Below are 20,897 nucleotides of genomic sequence, written 5' to 3' on the forward strand. Positions count from 1 at the left end.
ATATATGTAAACACCTATATGAAAAACAAGACAAAACAAAACCTTCTCATACAATGGTGATAGGAATCTCCCTGCTCAATATTAAATCCAGTGTGTCCGGCTTAGTGCTGTGGGGAGATAGACAATCTGTAAGACACCAAAGAGGGCAATAACCCTAATGAATTGACAGTCAAAGATCTGGAATAGACATCCATTAGTTTATTAGTTTTATAATTAAATTAAGCTATAATGCACTAAGGTTTACAACATGTTCATCTACTTTTTGCTCTAAAATAAGTATAGAGTTATAATACAATAAGCTGCTGGAACTTTAATTTTTTTTCTAGATGCTGGTGAGTTTTTGGATTCTGTCTAGGCTTGGAATATATCTAGCTTAAAAAAAATACATAGATCATGTTGTCCTTCAGTGGGGGAGGCAGTATCATTTTTTTTTAAAAAGAGACAGGGCCTTTGCTGGAAAAAAAAGTATAATCTCTTGTGATACTCTTATTAATGGGGAAATGCTTTAGTATAGTTTCATACTGTGTCATTCAGAAGTCTCAGTTGCATATAGTGTTGACCAGAAGGAGGCACCATTGACATAGCTACAAACTGAAGCACGTACCGATGATCACTCTATAGTGTCTCTTCTTCACTTACTAAGAAAATCTAAAGAGTAGTAATAGTCATTTACCTTGAGGTCTTTTTTTCATGCAAGGTACCAAAGGATTCTGCTCTGTCATATCTCTCATGAGGCCAATGCGGGTCAAGGAGGGGAAAGAAATTATGATGGGCTGCTATACTCCCTGTGAGTGGACAACATGTAGCAATTCTTCTGCTTTATTTCGCCAGTTTGTAGGGCTGTGCAAAGCTTCGGATCACGATTCGGATTCAGAGATGATTCAGAGGCCGAATCTACAAATCCAAATTGAATCACTGGAAGCTTTAGGCTTTCTGAATCGATTCAGAACTCCCAAATAGATTCGGAAAAGATGCAGTGATTTGGAGATTCAGCCATAGAGTATAATGGGGAATCAATTAAATATCTATAACTTTGTTGTCTTTTGGCTGATTCAGATGAATCTTGTAGAAATGATAGCCTCTGCTGAGATCATGATATGTGCCAGGTTTCAAGGTGATAGGTGCAGGGGTGTCTGGGAAAATGCACCTTAATATTCTGAAAGCAAAATTCATGTCACGTGTTTATATTAAGCCACAGTGGGGTAAAAACTGCAGAAATTGTAGTTCTTACTAAGATCACAAGTATGCCAAGTTTCAAGGAGATAGGTGAAGGGGTTTCTGGGAAACTGCACCTCAAACTGCTGATAAGCAAAACACATGACATAGGTGACACTGTGTGTGTTACGGCACAGGGGGGTGAAAACTGCAGGCATGCTAGCCCCTACTGAGGCCATGAAGCCTGCCAAGTTTCAAGGAGATAGGTGCAGGGGTTTGGGGGAAACTGTACCTCAAGCTGTGGACAAGCAAAACTCATGGCATGGGTGACACTGTGTGTGTTAAGGTGCAGCACTGTGAAAGCTGCAGGCCTGCTAGCCCCTGATGAGGCCACAAAGTCTGCCAGCTGTCAAGGAGATAGGTGCAGGGGTTCTGGGGCCCTGCACCTCTAGCTGCTGACAGACAAAACTCGTGTCATGGATGCTTGTGCAACCGTGCCTATCGTGGGGCATGGGGGGGAGGGGGAAACTACTGCAGGCCTGGCTGCTAGGTCCTGCTATGGCCACGAAGCCTGCCAGCTGTTAAGGAGGTAGGTGCAGGGGGTTCTGGGGCCCTGCACCCCTAGCTGCTGACAGGCGAAACTTGTGACGTGGGTGCTTGTGCAACTGACTGTCTCTGTCTTGGAGCAGAAGCTCTGTATTGATTCTTTCCTCTTCTTAGTCTGTGGTTTCATAGGTGTTAATCCTTGCTCATTAACTCATTATTCTCACTAGTTACTGTGTTACCAATAAATCATGTTTCACTCGGGGACCAGCTCACTAAACAGTAGCTAGATGGAGAAGGGCAGGAGAATGAACAGGGGGCTGGAGAGCAGTGGAGGGGGTGGGTGGAGCTGTAGCCCCTTGTGGGGCCTGGGACCCTGCAGGCAGGGTAGTCCATGTGCTGTGGTGGTGGGGCTCTGCCCTGTGGGGGCAGGGGACCACTGGCGATGTGTAGGGGGTGCACCCCCTCAAAAAAGTCACTGCTGACACTGTTGGTGGTACCTGTAGGAGGTTGCCACTTGCCGCCACCCCCCCCTGCCACCAGTGGGGTCTGTGGGCAGTCAACGATCGCCGCTGGCCACTGCTGTCACTGCCGGTGGTGCCTGTGGGTGCTTGCCACTCGCCACCCCTCCCCTACTGCTGACAGTGGTGTCTGTAGGAGCTCCCCACTTACCACTGCTGCCATGCTCCTGTTGCTGTAAGTGCTGCCATGCCCCTTCAGCTGCCAGGGGCATGCGACATTCATGCAGGGTACCCACCCCGCCTAAGCAGTCCCTACACCCACAGTCCCCCCACACCTACCCACACATCCCCCCACATCCCCTCACCCCCTCTGGCAAACCCCACATCCCCACATCACACACCCACCCTGTGATAAGGAAACCCAAAGCAAACATTAAAACATATAGGTATTTAGGATTTATTTTATTATAATGCTAGAGACATGGGTAGGCTTCCAAATTTCTTTAACATTGTAAATATAGCAATAAAACATTGCCCATCTGATCAATCCCCCTTTCTCTCTCTCTTTTGTTCTAATTGTGGAAGAATGTGGATTTAGGGGTATTTTAAAAAGTGAATTTGGGATGTTGCTTTAGCAGTCTAGCTGACACAACGGACTAGTGTCCCCAGATACAAATTGCCTGGGCCCCAGAAGTTCCTGAGGTCAAGTAACCCTGAGCTACTGGCCAGAGCAGGTTTTTGTACTGCTGGGCCCAGGACAGGGCAGCTTTTTATACCACTGGGAACAGCACAGGTGCTGGCCCTGGGCTCTAGCTCCCCCTGGCTGCAGATCTGGGAGGAGCCAGGCAGGGTTATTTTGCCCCAAGTGGCACAACTTGCTCCACAACAAAGTGCGTGTCCAAGCACGTGCACTGAGGCAAAAAGCCCTGGGTCAAATCTGCACCGCTTCTATTTGAGCTGCTGCAACTGCATGTGCTCGGATATGTGCATAAAGATTTTTCTTAACACTGAGCCTGTATTTGGCACTAACAGACTTGTGAAGAAAATAGAAGAAATAGCTCCATTCTTGCAAAAACCGACTATTATTTGTTATTAAATTATAGCTTTGTTTTTACTTTCTTCTTCACATTTTTAGATCAATAAGTGGATCTCAGAGACCAAAATAGCATGAAAAGGGATGCTCTTGTGGGGTTCTAGGAAGTTGTTTAGTGTATTGGTAGTTTGAAGATCAATTGTTTAATATTCAGTGGGAGGGTCAGGTGTGCTGTCCATGAAAATGCGATCAGAGGCAATACTGAATTGAAGATTAGTGGGGAATAAAGGTGCCCTGTACATGTTGTGCTGGGTCTAGTGAAGGAGACCTGAATCAGCATGTACTTCCAAAGATGGAATTTTGCTGAAATCTTTCAGAATATGGGATTTACTGGTGTCTTTTTGAGATAGCCAAGAAATTACAATTCAGAATACCAATTAGTGAGAGAAAGCTTATGAGTTTAGAACTCAAGTCAGGTGGTGCTATAATTAAAGTCTAATTTCCACATATACAATTCCCTTTAATATATGACCTTTAACTAAATGATCACATATTAAGAGTCAGTACTTTAGCAGGTTTAAATTAGTATAGTTCCATTGGTGCAGATGGATCTATGCCAGCTCACAGTATCTGAGGATTTGACTCTGTTTCTGGAAACAGAGAAATAATACAGAAGGTGATCAAGGAATCAGGGGTGCCTAAGGAACCTTTGCCTTGATCAAAAGGAATCTTGTGTATAAAGTTCCTTAATGGGCATTGTTTGTCTAGCACTCTTGGAATAGCATAGAATAGAATATTACACATTTAAAATCATGGGAAAAATACTTAATATTGATTGTGCTCTTAAAGGTTATCATCATATATGCATACCAAGGGGCCAAGTTACAGATATTCCCAGAATCTAAATAAAACTTTAGGACAAACTATTTGATATTGTAGTATTTACAACTGATTGAGTACTTAAAGGCCACCATCATGTATGCACACTAAGTCTAAGGCCCCTGGCAGATGTAACACTTTGATTCATAGTAATCAGTTGATGGGCTCCCCACAGTGTCTGGAAACCATGCATTCAGTTTTCAGCCCGCTCATGTGTGGGGAGCCCATAAGCTGACAGAAGTATGTGGAAAGAATGACATCAGGAACCACTCCCCAATATTACACTTCCTACAGTGACCTTTGAACATTTGGGAAGGCTGGGAGCTCAGCATCAGGGGGTGAGTCTCCTATGCAAGGCTTTCCACCCACTTGTTGTTCAATGGGAATCTGATAAATTTTATCCCAGATGCCCCAAACCGTGCACTCTGCTATGCATGTATGGCAGGGCAGGATGCAAAATTTTTGGGATCTGGAATAAAATTTGTCAGATCCTGATCACACAATTGTATTAACAACTGCCAGGGACCTACATGGCAGGGTTTTGGTTATTCCTAGTAATTAATCTTTGGTATATCTTGACAATTGTGTGTCTAACTGTGAAAACTTCACGTTTTCTTATGATGTAGTCTGTTGTAGTGCTGGGAAATCTGTCAGTAAGGTACAAATTCTTGACTTTAAAAAAGCTGACTTCAGTAAGCTAAAGGCTTTAGTGACTAATGCCCTATGGGATCATGGACCACTGGGGAAGAGTGTGGATGAGGAGTGGTCATTCCTTAAGGATACAATCCTCAGCACACAGAAGTTGTCCATACGTGTACAAAAAAAGGGTGGCACATAGGCTGGGAGGCCATCTTGGCTCAACAGGGAAGTTGCAGATCTTCTGAAAAAGAAAAGGGAGGCTTACCAATAAGGGAAGCTAGGAATAGGCCCCAAGCAGAACTACATAAGATTTGCCCACACCTGTAGAGGTCAGATTAGAAAAGCAAAGGTGGTGACTAAATTCAGGTTAGCAATCAAAATCAAGGGCAATAAGAAGCCCTGCTATAGGTATGTAGGTAACAGGAGGAAAACCAGTGGAAATGTGGGACCACTGCTTAACGCATCTGGACATCTGATCACTGACGCCAAGGAGAAAATTGAAGTCTTGAACAAATACCTCACATCTGTATTCCACCAGTCTAAGAGTGATAGCTTGCTGAATGCAAATATGATGGAGAATAGTGACAGTAGGGATGATCACCTACCAGCGGTCAGTGTAGGGGTGGTGAAAGAACAGCTAGAGAGGCTGGATATCAGTAAGTCAGCAGGACTGGATAAACTAAATGAGAGTACTGAATGAATTAACCAAAGCCATTGCAGGACTGCTGGCAAACTGGCAAACCTCTTTGTGAATTTGTGGCACTCAGTAGAGGTCCTGGAAGACTGAAAGAGGGCCAAAGTTGTGCCCATCTTCAAGAAGGGGAGGAGAGAGGACCCAGGGAACCACAGGCTGATCCATCTGACCTCAATCCCAGGAAAAACCCTTGAAAAATTTCTCAAGGACTCCATATGGGATAAGCTAGTAGAAGGCAAAATTCTGGATGACAGCCAGCACAGCTTTGTTGTGGTAGGTCATGTCTGACTAACCTCATCTCCTTTGATGACCAGGTTATTCACCACCTTGATAAGGGAAATGAAGACATTGCCATTTACTTGGACTTTAGGAAGGCCTTTGACTTGGGGTCCCATGTTTTCAAGGTAAAACTAGGGGACTATGGGCTCAACAATTCAATGGTCAGATGGGTGGGAAACTGGCTGTGGGGTCAGACCCAGAGAGTACTAATAGACAGGTTTGTGTCAACCTGGGGGAAGGTAGTCAGTGCTCCCCCCCCCCCCGGGTTAGGTACTTGGACTTTTTAACATCTACATCAGTGAACTGGATGTGGGGGTCTAAGCTTTGGGAAAGTGTGGCTATACCTCAGGGTAGGCTGATGATTCAGGCAGACCTAGACAGATTACTCAGATGGGTGGACCAGAACCAGATGCTGTTCAACACGAAGAAGTGTAAAGTGCTCCATCTGGGGAGGAAAAATCTGCAACAAATTTACAGGAACAAATTTACAGGCTTGGTGATGCTACGCTAGCTAGCACCACATCCGAATGGGACCTGGGGGTCATAATTGTGACCATAAATGAATATGAGCCACCAGTATGGTGCTGCAGTTAGCAGAGCAAACAGCACGCTGGCATGCATCAACTATGTCCAGTTCTGGGCACTGCACTCCAACTAGGATGTGGAGAAGCTTGAGAGAGTCCAGAGAAGAGCCACTTGAATGATTAGAGGCCTGAAGAGCAAGCCATACGAGGAAAGGCTGATGGATACAGGATTGTTCAGCTTAGAAAAGAGAAGACTCTGGGGGGATTTGGTGAAAGCTTACAAATATATCAGGGGAGAGCAGCAGGGGCTAGATGAACATCTATTCACCAAGGTGCCCTGGCGGAAAACCTGGAGCAATGGTCATAAATTCCTAGAAGGAGGTTTCAGACTGGATATAAGGAAAAACTTCTTTACAGTTTGTGTAATCAGACTCTGGAATAGACTCCCAGTGGGGATGGTGCAGGCATCTACCCTGGAGATCTTCAAAAGGAGTCTAGATGTACATTTGACCCCAGCAGTCTTTTCTGCCTAGAGCAGGGGGCCTAGACCTAATGATCTCACGAGGTCCCTTCCAGCCCTAAACTTATGTGAATCTGTGATGTTTTATAGAATTATCATAGAAGTAAGGTCCCTTCCAGCCTCTAACAACTACAAAACTATGAAACTCCCTTTAAATATGACGGCAGAATTCCATTATTGCACCTATTGCTTGCCAAAATGCAACTCTGGCACTACACATGATTCAATCTATTTTTGTTTTGCATCCGTGGCTAAGGTAAAGAAACTAGATCTAAAAATTGTTGCCTTGGCCATACAATTCCCTTGCAGAGGGAAATAGATGGTGTTTTAGAAACATCAGTGTTTACTTTGTGCTGGTTTCCTTCAAGTATTAAAGGCTGTAGTGTAAGTCTGCCCAGTTTTCGAAGTCTGTGCATTATTAATACTGTACCACTAGGGGGTAGCATGGTGCAAAGCTACCCACTTAGTCACTCCTTTCAGTTTGAAAGCATAGTGGCACCCTGAGGCAGTGGTAATGTCTGGCTGAGCAGGAGGCACTGCAGAGAGGGCTGTCAGTTAAACCCTGTGTTTGATGCCTTGCACTCACTCCTCCTCTGTGTCTTGATTTTTCTTGATAGACCAAACTTTTTGTTTTTTAAACTTCCTGAAGCTTAATTAATAAACATGACAACTAAGTAGAGCCTGGCACAAAGCCCTTTTCCCATCCAGCACATGGGCATACTAGGGTAATTGTAGTTATTTACATTTGGCACCCAGCTGACTGAACTTGCTGCACAGCACTTTTTTTTTCTTAGAGTACAGAGGCTATTAAATTAAACAGGTTAATGTGGCTACAGCATTTCACCCCCTGCTATCCCCGCAGCAATAGTAAATCTGCCACCTGTTTATTTCCATAAAAATTCAATTACAGCACCACCAGTTTATTCTTCTTATGTGAGCAATTAACTCGAGGCAGTCCCAAGCTCAAAGAAATGTCTGGTCTGCTCCCTTCTGAAGTTGTTCTTTTTTGTTGCTGCTTTGACTGGTAGCATTTTGCTCAGCATCCACTTTGCCTCACACCAGTGAAAAATGAGAGACTGGGCCATGTTGTGGTGTTCTGGCATCTTGGTGAAAGAGGCAAGCTGAACTCATTCCCCCCTGCCCAAAATCTGCTCATTCTCAATCAGTGGGTGTGCACTGCAGGGCAAACACAGGAGAGAACAAGCTGTGGTGCTGCTGCAGCAGCACCATTCAGGGTGTTTAGCAAACCAAGACATGATTGCAAACAGAAACCAGATATTTTTAACCCTGTTCTGCAGATCTGTTCTAATATATGCAAAACAGTTCTGATGATGGGAATGGAACGTTTATTGTACTGCTGAAATTACCCCTTCATCCATTCTATCTGTGCTGAGCTAGGTAACCATATTCATAAAATCTGATTGAGATTCATGCAATCAAAGCAGATTCAGTCAAGAAATGATTGAGATGGAAAAGGATATTAACTAGATCCTATAAGCTTTACTTATAACAGTAGTCATTCCTGGGGTGCAAAGTCCTCCTGAGCTAAAGGAACTACTCATGTAAGTAAGGATTAGAGGATATTGCTTTATATCACCTGGAAGACGAATAAAAACAAAGATCTATAATCTGCTTTATTGACAGATTTCTACATCTATCGAAGACAGAAGAAGGAGAATCTCATGGGGTAAATGTGGGGAGTGTATTTGGTAGCTGATGGTCTAATAAAAGGTCTCATTTCTGAACCAAGAATTTTAGATTTTTGCATGGGGTAAATGTTGCATTTCAGTCCTGATTCAGCAAGGTTGTTGAGTGTATGCATAACCTTAAGCATTTGATTTACTTTTGTGCTTAATGTTAGGTCCTTAAAACTTCACTGATTTGGAGACTTTTATGCAGTACCCTGAGTAAGGAGCTGTGCATAGCTGCTGTGTTAGGTGTGCGCCTTCCTTAATGCACTGGATAGAAGGAAGAGTAATTGGTAATGCCCTAGAATGCAACTTGTAGAGCTTGATTCTCAAGGAGGAAGTAGGCTCAGTGTTGTAATGCTTGACTGCTGTGCACCTTGACACCTAGTAGAAATCTAGACTTCAAGCCTTCTATATACTGCAGGTAGTGAGTAAGGTTCATAAGACTGGGATTCACAGAAGCCGGCAAACGAAGCACTGAGATGCCTTAGCTTGTAGGAAAGGCCAAGGAGACAGACCAAGGAAAGTCTCTTCTCGTCAGAAGAATTAGGTGGCTATCCAAAACTAGTGGGAGATGCTTATCTTCTCCTCGGATTCACAGCCATGAACCCTGCTCTAAAGATAGGTCTAAAGCCAGGTCACCCTTTTCTCATAAGGAAATGGAGGAAGGCAGGGTTTTACTTAGTAGCTCAGCTCTCAGCTGGGAGATCTGAACCTCACAGGTCAAAATCCCTTCAGTGCCTGCTTAGAGCAGAAGCTTATAATGAGGTCTTTGCCCTCTCAGGAGAGTGCCCTAGTCACTGGACTATAGAATATTCTGTGGGTGTTGCTCTGTCAGTGTTATCTGTTGATGTTGTTCTACTTCGCACATATACTTAAACATTCATTGCAGTAGGGATTTTTTCACTTAATTGCTGATTCTCCTATTTAACTGCCTCTCTGCTGTTTAACCCCTCAACTTCCTTAATGTCCACCCAGGTGCATTTGTAGCAGATTGTATAAACCGTCACAAAAATCATGATTTACCATTATACTACTAGCAGACCCAATAAGTACCTGTACATTCTGTTCAGAATTTGGATGTTGTATGCAAGGTTCGTGATTTCATCAACAGCTTTAAAAACAGTCATATCTACAATGTGGTAAGCCACACCTTCACAGAGGTAAGCAGTACTAGGAATACATGGAACTAGGTTTCAGTGAGGTCAAGGACCATGACAAGTGATCTTGGGTGATCCAATAATATACTTCTGCTATGAGGTGCTTGATGAGGCGGTATGAAGCCCCTTGTGTCTCAGCCCCTTTCTTCAAACTGCAGTTATGATCACCAGGCAGGTAAATGGGGAGGAGGTTCTTTCAGAACAGCTGGGGCAATTAGCAACTGGCACAGCACCCAGGACCAGGGGCAATCCCTACAGGATGCCATACCTGCTCATATCCTCAGAGAGTTATCTGAGGAGCAATCCCAAAGCCATGCAATAGAAATTCAAGGTACTTGGTTAGAATAGTCAGCAGAACAAACTGTATTGGGCCTCCTCGATAACTAGCAAGACCTTTCAATTTGTATGTAAAGTGTGTCGTTATGATGACCCTGAAAAATTCCTATATAAATTCTTCTCTCAACCTCCTCTACTAATCTGAAAGGCTACCTTCCTTTTCAACTAGGGGACCACCAAAGCATTTATGTTCTCCATAAATTTGGCCTGAACTTCAAGGCAGAAATCTAGGAATTTCTGGTTGGTCAACTATGTTTTTTCCCTTCTCTGACTCATGGCATTGACAATCAAACTTCTGTCCTTGGTGTGACCAAAGATGCTGTGTGGGCTGAATTCTGACCTGGAGTTCCTCTAGGGAACACTTTGTAGGGCTCAGTTTAAGCACACTTTGCTGTAGGTGATTTTATAGTATGATATTTTGATACCCTTTTCACTCCAGGGGGAGATAACAGTTTGGATCTAGCAGAAGGCCCCAGAGACTACTCTTTGATTGGTTCCCATTAACATTTAATTTTCTTGGTTGGTTATTAGTGCCCCAGGTAACTACTTAAATTTTGTTACTTTTTTTGCTAATATTGCACATTGTGCCTGAGACGAATGCAAGCATTGCAGGCTGGATAGGGGTAACAATGATGGCAGATTAAAGTTTCTCTGTTTGAAGTAGCATATTCTGTCAAAGCTGCTTTATTAAGGTCAGAGGTTCAAACAAAACTATGTAAGAGCAGAGGAATCAGGAGCATGGCAGTCAGAAGAGTAGGAGCAGATGGAAGCAGTGTAGGACAGGTAATAAGAGTATGTCTTCTAGGAGGGGGAAGCCACAGAAAGGGAACTGGGAGGCCTTATGGCAGCTGTCTTTATAGGCATCTACGATCTTTTTGCCCATGGTGGGATGAGTGAGAAGAAAAGTCCAAGCCTCTGCACGAACCCAACCTTTGATTTCTGTGGGTATAACTCTGGGAATTGCCATTTCTCCAATATCTTATGTCACTCAATGGCCATAGCAAGGGAAACAGCCAACCCCCTCTCACTCTGCCCTTGTTTCGTGCCATGCCACATAGGCTAGAAAAGGCTGAAGGGGAATGAAGAAAACAAGGCAGGCAGCATACATCACTACCACCAATGTGTTTTTATGTTTTGTTAGTTACAATTTGCATTTCATTATTTATTATTTTGTGGTTATAGTTTGCGTACAGTTAATTTTTTCTTATGGTTGCACTTTAAATGTAGTTGCTTGCCTTATGGTTACACAGTGTACAATGGTAACTATTTGTATTTTTCTGTATCCACTTTACACAAATTTAACTTAGTTTTTTCTGGTTTCCCTTTGTATGTTGCTAGTTAGCTATCTATTGGTTTATTTATTGTTTTGTTGTTCTTGTTTGGGTTCCATTAGTTTTCTCTATTTTTGTTTTACTTATTTTGGCTAGGTTATTTCTGTTTGCAAGCCTATGCTAATTTATTCATGTTGCTTGCCAAGTAAAGCTATCCTCTAAGTGTATTCACTATCCAGCACTTAAAAGTGGGGAAATGGTGTTCTTGAGGAGGATTTTTGAAGCACTGTAAAATAGAAATCAGTGTACAAAGCAACACCTTCATTTGCTTAAAGGTGCTGGCAGTACAAAACATTCAAGAAAAACATAGATTTGCTTTTTCTTTTCTACAAAGCTCCTCAGGAGCCAAGTGGGTAAGCAGCAAAGCAGGGAACAAAAAGGACATGATTCCACCCCTAAAACGTTTATTGTGGGCCAAATCCGGGCTTATGAAAGGAAACAATGGTCATGTCTACTTTGTAGAGGAACAGCAAGGCTTTTCTTGAGCATGACCCACCCATCCATTCTCACTGGACCCCCCGCTCTAAACTTAGAAATACATTGGTAAAGACACTGCAGGGCTGGTCTTGTGATCTTGGCCTTTGGTACCCTGGAGCATCTTCATCTGAACATATCTGAGATTGGAGCACGCAGGCTTGAAGATGCCACAGCCAGGATTCACTGCTACCCATTCTGTAGATATGCCCAATGAGAAGCACCCTCTAATTGCCACAGCTTACAAAGTAACTCACATTCAAAGACTCACAAGCCATCAGTTAGCAAGAGTCCATAATGGCCTACAGGTTCATAATGGCCTATACCATGGAAAGACAGACTTTCCCCAGCCACCAGAGCTATTAATTAATTCTGAGTCAAGTGCCCCAGCGAACCTAGCAGAGAAAGGAAAATTATATAGGAATGTAGAGCTAGAAGGGATCTCAAAAGGTCATTGAGTCCAGCCCCTTGCTCAAGGCAGGATCATCTTTACCTAAAGCACCCCAGCCAAGTATCTGTCTAGCCTGCTCTTGAAAATTTCCAAGGATGGAGATTCTACAATTCCTCTAGTTATCATGTTTCAGTGCTTGGCCACCCTTATAGCCAGAAACTTCCTCCTTATGTCCAACCTAAATTTCTCCTGCTTGAAGCTTGAGGTCATTGCAGCTAATTCTGGCCCCTGGAGCCACAGAGAATAGCCCATCTCCATCCTCTCTGTAATCATCTTTCTGGTATGTGAAGGCTGCTATCAAATCCCCTCTCAGCCTTCTGTTCTCCAAGCTAAATAATCCTAATTCTTTCAGCCTTTCCTCATAAATTTTGCGTCCCAGGCCCCTGATTATTTTTTGCTTCTCTGCATTGGACTATTTCCAAACTGTCCACATCCTTCATGAAATATGGGCCCCAAAACTGAACACTGGACAAAAAGTGAGGCCTCACCACTGCTGAAAACAGAGAAAGAATCACTTCCCTTGATATGAAAATGAAACAACCCAGGATGCTGTTATCTTATTTTGCAACAAGAGCACCCTGTTTACTTATTGTCTACTTATTAGATATCTGATTCAATTCAGAAGAGATTTGGCCTGATTTGGGGACCAAATCTCCAAATCCCGATCAAATTGGGAGACCAGTTAAAAGCTCTGAATTGATTCGAAGCATCTGAATTGATACAGAAAAAGATTCAGAAAAGATTTCGTGATTTGGCCATAGACTAAACAGGCAGCTGACACAGCTGCAGCCAGCTGGTAAGTCTGTTGGGGTTGGGGGAGGGGGAAGGAAGGGATGTGGGGGAGGGAGGGATTGGGGCTGGGACAAGCTTCCCAACTGGGACAGGGGGTGTGGAACTCAGGGAGAGGGGGCGTTACATTCAGGCACAGCAGTGCTGGGAGTGGGAGTTATGCCCTGCTGCTGCTTGCCCAGCTAGGGCGGGGGGGGGGAATGTGGGTGGTGTGGAAAGGGGCAAGCAGCAGCAGGGCATAGCCCCCACTGCCAGCGCTGCTGCACCCACATCCCATATCTTGCCATGCTGGCTAGCAGGCAGTGGCAATGCCCGCCCCCCATGCTGCCCCGCGCCATATGGGCAAGTGGCAGCAGCGCCCTCCCCTCTGTGCTGGTTGGGCAAGCAACAGCAGTGCAGAGTCCCCACTCTCAGTGCTGATGTGGGCGTAGTAGCTCTGGGAGTGGGGGCTATGCCCTGCTGCCACTTGCTCAACTGGCATGGGAGGCGGGGTGTGATGCAGACGTGGCTCACTCCGGGAAGAAGGGGGCAAGTAGCAGCAGGGCATAGCCCCCGCTCTCAGCACTGCCATGACTGCATCAGTGCTGGGAGCAGGGGCTCTGCCCTTTCGCTGTTTGCCAGCTGGTGCAGGATGCAGGCACGGCAGCTCTGGGAGTGGGGGCTATGCCCTACTGCTGCTTGGCCCCTATGGTCCCAAGTGAGCTGTGCCTGCATCCCATCCGCCCCCTGACCCCTGCTTGGGCAAGTGGCAGCAGGGCAGAGCCCCCACGCCGTTCACTGCCATGCCTACATCCCATGCCCCCCTCTGCCCCCACCCTGAGTAATGCACTCTCTGCCCTGGCTGGGCAGCTTGTCCCAACTCCAGTCCCAGCCCCAGCCCCAATCCCTCCCTCTCCTCAACAGACTTACCAGCTGGAGGCAGCTGTGTCAGCTGCCTGTTTAGTTTATGGCCAAATCTCCGAAGCGGTGCCAAATTTTTCGATCTGATTTGGCCAAATTGACTCGGGACAGTGATTCGAATCTCCAAACTGAATCACCATCCTCTAAATCAGCTGAATCCAAAGTGAATATTTGCCGCTTTGCACAGGCCTATTGGTGATGGTAATTCCCAGGTTCATCTGTGCAGTACTGCAGCCTGACCAGTCATTCCCCAGTGTGTATTTGTGCATGTTTTGTCTGTTCACCAATGGCATCTGGGAGAAAGGGCACAAATGAAAGAAACGATGTATTTAATGTTGAGATTGGCCAGGAATATGCAGTGTTTTTCAATCATCCCTCAACTGTAGTGGGTTTAGGGTTTCCCATACACATTAACAAAGAGGCAAACAATATGACCAGGAGGTTGTAAGCAGTAATTAAAAGAAATCTAAAGATATAATATGTTTTGGCATCCAGGCAATTACTCAGTATGTGTGCTGACAATGTAGGCATAGGTGGCATCCCTAAATGTTCTTGGGTTTCCTTTAGTCAGGATCAGTACTATATATTGGTGTACTTTATGCAGCAGCTGAGGATGTGATTAGATCTTCTGTGTAGCCAGCAGAGGCATGATTTCATCAGTCACATCAGGAGGAGGGTAGGCAAGATTCCCCAGAATGCAAGTGGGCCTCTGAAATCTGATGTCACTGAGAGCGAATAAAGTGTCACTGGGAACAAATAAAGTTCCAGCTTCTCCCAGCCAGTAAACCAGTAACCTCTTCAGAACTTTGGCATTATGCATCTTTTCTGTCCTGACAACATTTGTGTATAAGAGTCTTCCCTGGAGGTCTGGCAGTTCCTGCAGAGTAGTTTGCTGTTAACGCAGTTGTCAGCTCCTTTAGGAGGCTGAACTATGGATGGCATGTGTGGGGACCACATGCTCAGAAAAACAGCTGTAATTTTAGGTGCATCCCTGATGCCAACAATGTAAATCATTTTCAGCATGGTATCACAAACCTCTACTACTAACATTACTCATGACCACCAAACTTGTTAGTTATGGATCAGCAGCTATCTGGAGTAGCCAGCTTCCAGACTACAATGACAACCTGCTTTTATATCAATATGGGCTGAAGGGCTGGGGCACAGGATGATCTGTCTCTTCAAGTGAAAGAACCAGAACTGCTAATGGTCTCCCCATATCTGCAAAACGATGTAATCCCAGTCTGTGCTTGTTCTTCTGGCCCCAAATGACCCACCTGCAGCTGGGGTTACATTAGCAAAGACACTGTATATTTTTCTACATCTTGGACAACTGATTACCTGCTGCCAGAAGTGACTACAGCTCTTTCTGGATGTCTTAATATACACCCTGATTGTGATTTAAATTCCACAAGGCCTTCTAGTGTCTCTGTGTGTGGCTGAATGAAAACAGGAGTACTGGTCTTACAAACATGAAATTTTCCCCAGATGGACCCAAGGTTGGTGCAGTCCAATACAACCCCAAAACCTGAACAGCATGCTGGGAAGCATATATAACTTTCATAATCTAGATCCTGGGTCCTAGACTGTGGCAAGATACAATGACTTCCAGATTCAGGGCTGCTGAGCAGAGAACAGTGGTCCATGGGATGATTCCTAGAAGAGCTAGTTCTCATGATTCAAGGGAACATGGAATAGATCTTATGGCTGGTCTCATGACACTCAGAATACAATTTGGACAGTGTTGTTAGATGCTACAGATGGGGAAAAAGGATTTGGGGTGCTTTTGGATGAATTCAGCCCCGCGCCTAACTATTGGTAAAGACAGGCCCTTAAGCACCTAGGGACTTTACTAGTAATACTTTATTAGCTGCCAGAGAATTAGGGATCTCCATGATTATGTGGAGATATTAAGAATTTGGATTTTGGTCTTACACATCTAAGAGCCTTGTTAAACATAACACTGTGAGCCATGTGAAGGTTGATCAGTGTTAGTGCTAGCTTGAGTCTGGAGTGGTCATACTTCAGGTCATCAGGGGCTTGGAGGACTGAAAGGTAAGAATCCCCCCTCCCATTCCAGGCTTCCCCCTGTCCCCAAGGATTCCCCGAGTTTTCCCTATCGCCTGGGGCTTCCCACTGCCCCCCTCCCTCTTGTGGTTATCCACACTGTCTGTCCCAAGGGAGCAGGCAAAGAAGAATTAACCTCTTTGCCTGGCCACCGTTTCTGGGCTTCTGCCGTTCTCCAGGCTGAGGCCACCCAGAAAGCACCACTGGTGGTGGTGGCCAGGCAGGCAGGTTAACCCTTCCCTGCCTGCTCCCATGGACCCCATTGAGCTACAAGTCTTTCATATGAGTAAACCAAACTGGATGCCTGCCCCAGCATGTGCATGCTTCTCACAAGGCACAGCAAGTGGGTAGAGGAGTAGGAGGGGATAATGTAACAGTAAAGGTGGGAATATCAGATAGGATTGTTATGTGATCTTGTGGATCTTATTTCATCACTTTGTGCCAAAGAAACTTCATTTGTACAAAGGAAATTGTTGCTGCTAGGTATTGTATGGCTCCGGCCCCTTCTTGGTCAGTGCCTTCCTTCCCAATGATGTCAAGGTGAGACCGCACCCTAGGGCCACCTAGATGGTTCTGGGCTCTACCCCAACTCGCCTGCCATGACTTTGATGTTAATAGATGGGGAGGCAGTTCCTTTTTGGTGGGCCCAGTGGGGTCACTGTCCTGGGTCTTTCTTTGTGGGGCTTCAAACCTCCCCTTTACCCCACCTTTACCACATCTGCGGCTTGGGAGAGTCGAGCCTTCCTTGGACCATTTCTCAGGGTGATCTATCTCCCTCCCCCCCCAGCCTACCTTAAGCGGTGTGGGGTGTCCAGTCTTCAATCTCCACGGGGCTGGTCCTTACTCTTCAGGCCAACCTGTGGACCAACTAAACACTCCCCTGTCTGGGGTAACAATAACTCAAAAAGGCCCTTCACACCCTGTGAAGGCATTAGTCATTTATCGTCACAATACAGGGGACTCTGGCTTCCTGGACCCTTCTGTCTCCCTGGGGAGCAGGGAATATGTGGTGTCGATCCCTCCATTCACTCTTTCCAAAGGGGTGGGGCGCCGACTCTGGGAACTAATCACTCTTGCTCCCACCGTGTGGTAGTCGCTCCTTCTTTGCCGGGTGCCGGATCAGTTGCCTCCTGCCCCTCTTTCTTTGCCTAGCTGCCCATCAAGTCTTGGCGTCACTTGCTGCCCTTCCCCACCAGGGTTCCTGGCCGCTCCTGCAGGGCTTGACTTTCGCCCGCGACTGTGGCGGCCACCTTCGTCTCCCTACCGTGCCTTTCTAGCTAACTCTGGCTCCTTGAGCTCTGCCCTGGGGTCTTTCCTGTCGGGTGGCCCCATCGGCTGCTGGGGTTTCTCGCCCTGAGCCCCACTGTGCCATTCCTACCTGGTTCTGCTGCCTGTGACTCCCTGCCGGCGTCCTGCTCTTCCCTGCCAGTGTTCTGACTCCCTCCATTTGGCTCCACTGCCCGAGGCTCCCTGCCAGCATCCTGCTCTTCTCCATCAGTGTTCTGCCTCCCTTCACTTGGCTCTGATGTCTGAGGATCATTGATGGCATTCTGCTGCTCCTTGCTTGGCTCCTATGCTCACTGCATGCTGGCAGCCTCCACCTCTCCTCTTCAGCAGCTGGGTGTCTCCCCAGCTGCCTTTTGAGCAGCCCATGCTGCTCCCAGGCTCTGCCCCTGGGGATCGCTGATCCACAGGCTCAGGCAGCTGGGGAGCCGCTGAGCCTGCGTCGGCATCTCTCCCCTGCTGCTGCTCATCTTAGCCTCTGCAGTAAGCACCAGGGCTCATCGTGCGGGGCCCTGGGGCATTCTAGGAGGGGGGCTTTTGCCTCCTTTCCCACAGAAATGATGACAGCTTCCCACTTCATAAAGTCCTTTGAGAGTGTTGGTAGAAAAGTGCTATGTAAGAACTAAGAATTATTTTATTTTATTTAATTTCCAAAGTTCATGCTGTTCTTCTGTCTCTCAATTTCAAAGGCTACTATGGCCTCCCCCCACTCCTTCCCCTCCACTTATTTCTGATGGGGAAATAAATTGGAAATATAAACTCCAGGAAAATAGAGTAGGCATCTTTGGGTAGAGGTCTGATTTCCATTTCATCACTGTTCCTCTCTCTTTGTGATCAAGGGCTTTTACTTTTGCTAAAGGCAACAGATTTAAAAGGAGAGAGGAGGTTGGGAGGTCAATATAGAGAGAAACATTGTGTGATGGATAAATGAATTAGATATGCCATCACATTTTATTCTGGTGTTTAATTGTTAATGCAGACAATGTAGAAATTATAGGCCCTGTGTCATGTATCATTGAAGTGGTAGGGAGAATCTCCCCATGAAGATCAGTGCAGATTAGTGTTTTGCCCTAAGAGCAGAGTTGGGGGAAAGAGTTTATCTGAATTTCAAGACGGACACATATATTGAGACTTATGCATTTCTAAAGAGTGTCTGAGGGGGCTTAACGAGAGACATCAGAATTGATCCTTCAGTGCTCTGTGTGCTGTTAGTCAGGCCTGTAGCACTCTAACATTCAACCAAGTCAGAATTTCTCATTCATTTACAAGTGATAGCATTTTACATCCACTTTATACAGGCCTGAATTACTACACCAGAACCAAGACAGTGATGAATTAGGCCCATGATATTTTCAAGAGACACTAGATTTATCACTCATATTCCTTAGGAAAAATAAATTCTTTTCCTCAAATAAATATCCTGCAAAGGAATGTTGGCTTAGAAAAATGCTGACTACGATGATAACAGGTACATTAATCTTTCTGATCTGTACAAATGTGGCACTGCCTTGTGTATGAACTGTAGGTGGTCAAAATGCAGATATGTTAAAACGGGTTGCTTTTCTCGTGCGTAACTCAGTAGAACAGTAGTTTTTTATGGTCTTTGTGTTAAGGAGCTCTGCCACAGTCTGAAGGTTGTTGTAATGGATATACCCTTCCATTTTGTGTCTCTCTAATGTGAGTTTATATTAGAAGAATCGTATCTTTAATGAACACACTAGTTCCATGTAAGTGGTGATTTATTTGTAAGAGCTATTTAGAGACCAAAGAGAATCCCCTACTCCCAAATCTTTTGTTTCTTGGCTCAATATGATCAGTAACTTCTAAGCCAAGCAATATATTTTCTTTCACTTCTATTTTTCAGTGGTTTGTATTAGTATTTATTACATATGAAACAGCATATTTATCCAGGGCGCCTACATCCAAACTCTCCCTTTGGAAATCTCTATAAATAAGTACTTTTTTTTTCTCCCTTAGATTTATACCCCCAGGTCAGAGAAAAGTTACTATTTTCATTTCAGTATAGTGAGAATGCTTAAAAAAATATAATAGAATATTATTTCCATAAGGTTGCTGCCAGGCCTTAAAAAGGTTTTAGGTTTGTTCTGTAGTATTTTAAATGTATCAGTCATATTAGAATGCTCAAATACCAAATCACATAGCTTAAGTGAAATTGTAAGGTTTCCCCCGCCCTAATTAAATATTTCCCAACTAAATCCTAGAGCCTTTTCTCATCCTAAATAACATCTTTCACTAAATTTCCAGATAGAACACTGTAGCTTTAAAGATTTGAATTGATTTGAATATGTCTCTTAGGGAGGGTGCTGGGTATGTACGTCCCCATATGTCCCGGATTGGCTGGGACAGTCCTGGATTTCAGAGGTTGGTCCTGGCTGGCCTTTGACCAGGCTCACAGCGTTCCCAGCATGAGGCGGGGAGGTGAAGCAGCAGGAACTATGAAATAGGAAGCGCTAGCAGACAGCAAAATTGCCCTAATAGTTTAGCTTAATTAGTGGAATGACTGTTAAAAAGGGGATTGTTAACACCTGTGAAGAAAACAATTAGTCATTAACAGGCCACCGACTCCTTAGCTGCCCAAAAAGTAATAGCAGTGGTGCCCCAGTAATACCAGTAGTGCTCCACCCCTGCCCTTGCCCCTGCCCCTGCCTGTAGCCAAAGGCACTGACTTTGGTTTTTGCTGGTGGGTGATTTTTTTTTAGCAGGGAAGTGTGTGAGCCCATGCATGCCCAGAAGTAGCTCATTACTTCAACCTGGCTTGCCTGATGTCTGTAAGGATCAGGTGCTTTAGTGGGGCTTTCTGACACTTTTATCTAATAGCTGATTGAAGCACCTGATCTTTACAGAACTGGGTTGAAGCTACATGCTAATTCTTCCAGTAAAGTATGTTTGTGGGCGGGGTTGTTTTTTTAACATCTGCAAGCAGCCACAGAGATCTAACATGTAAAACCAAAATGACTGAGGCTTGTGGGTGATGAACAGTTATTTTTGTTGATTGGGTGCTTGAACCCTAGAGCACCCATGGAGTTGGTGCTTATGCCTGCAGCAGCAGAGGGGTGGGGTGGGGGGCAATGTCCTGGATTTCACATTGTCCATATATGGTCACCCTACTCTTAGGCACCTGACAGATGTTAAAAAGAAGGTGCAAAGGGATTTGAGCCTGAACACTGCTGGAGAGCACTAACAATTGGGCCTCCTGCTGTAACACATGCATGTCAGGAAGCATAATTGTGGGACTGGTAATCAGATCTCATCACATCATACTTCCAGACCAAGGGGTACCCCCTTCACTGGCAACCTGCGGCTTTGATTATTGAACAAAAAACATCCCAATAACATATTTTTTTTCTGCTACTGGTAAAGAATCTGATTTGATATGGAATGGTGAATCCTTACATAGTATGCTTTGATATATTTAAGACAGGATATTTTTAATCATGTATCACAGGGGTAGGCAATGTTTTTTGGCTGGAGTGCTGAAAAAACCACAATGTCTACTTTGGAAGGCACCAGAGTGCTGACATGCTGGAGCCCAGAGCAGCTGTTTGCAGCCTCCCAGCTGCAGCTGGCCCACAGAGCCCAGTCTACTTGCAGCAGGCCTTGCAGCCTCCCAGCCGCCTGCTGGGAGCAGCCTGGACTCCGTGGCTGGCAGCAGCTGCTTAGAGCCTGGAC

The sequence above is a fragment of the Alligator mississippiensis genome, chromosome 2 (genome assembly GCF_030867095.1).
Source record: "Alligator mississippiensis isolate rAllMis1 chromosome 2, rAllMis1, whole genome shotgun sequence".
Lineage (NCBI taxonomy): Eukaryota > Metazoa > Chordata > Crocodylia > Alligatoridae > Alligator > Alligator mississippiensis.